The following is a 704-nucleotide window of genomic DNA, read 5'->3' as shown; positions in this document are numbered from 1 at the left end:
ACCAGGCTGGCCTCGAACTCAGAAATCCGCCTGCCTCTGCCTCCCGAGTGCTGGGATCAAAGGTGTGCGCCAACATGCCCACTACATCTTTTCTATGAATATTGCTTAGCCGCACACAATATTGAAAGCAGACTTAGTGATTCTCAGATATGTTTGACCTTTCCAGGGCTTGCTCATAACCCATGCTAGCTCCACTCTTCAGCATCCAGCCGTATCCATCTTCATTACAATATTCTTCTCTGAAGCCAAAGCAGTAAGTTCAGCAAGCATCCCTGTGCCCACTGCTCTCCAAGGCTCAGCCCCTTTACACTTCCTCCTGTGTGCCCTTAGCCTCTGTGGTCGGCCTTTGTGGTCAGGAGGTGCCAAGTACAGATTGGTGAGAGACAAACTCGTAAGAGCAATTTTCACCCCTCAAGGGGCATGATGCAAAGCTTGCACCATGTAGCATAAAAAACATTAAGCTGTTTCCTGTGTTCTCTTGTACCTTAATCTTACAACATGGGCCTATTCTCCTCATACACTCCCCAGAGGGAAGGTCCCAATATCTCACTCTTTCATTATGGTGTACAACCCAAATGCCTTCGATGTATGAGCTCCTGTGTGTGGCAGAGGGAGATCAGCCAGTCTAGCTTCTTAACAGAACCTGCTCCTTGTGGTGCATACCAGATCTTGCCATTCATCCTGTATGTCAGGTACTCAGGGGA

This window comes from Mus pahari, chromosome 14, assembly GCF_900095145.1.
Source record: "Mus pahari chromosome 14, PAHARI_EIJ_v1.1, whole genome shotgun sequence".
NCBI classification, from domain to species: Eukaryota; Metazoa; Chordata; class Mammalia; order Rodentia; family Muridae; genus Mus; species Mus pahari.
Note: the sequence above shows the minus strand (reverse complement) of the source record.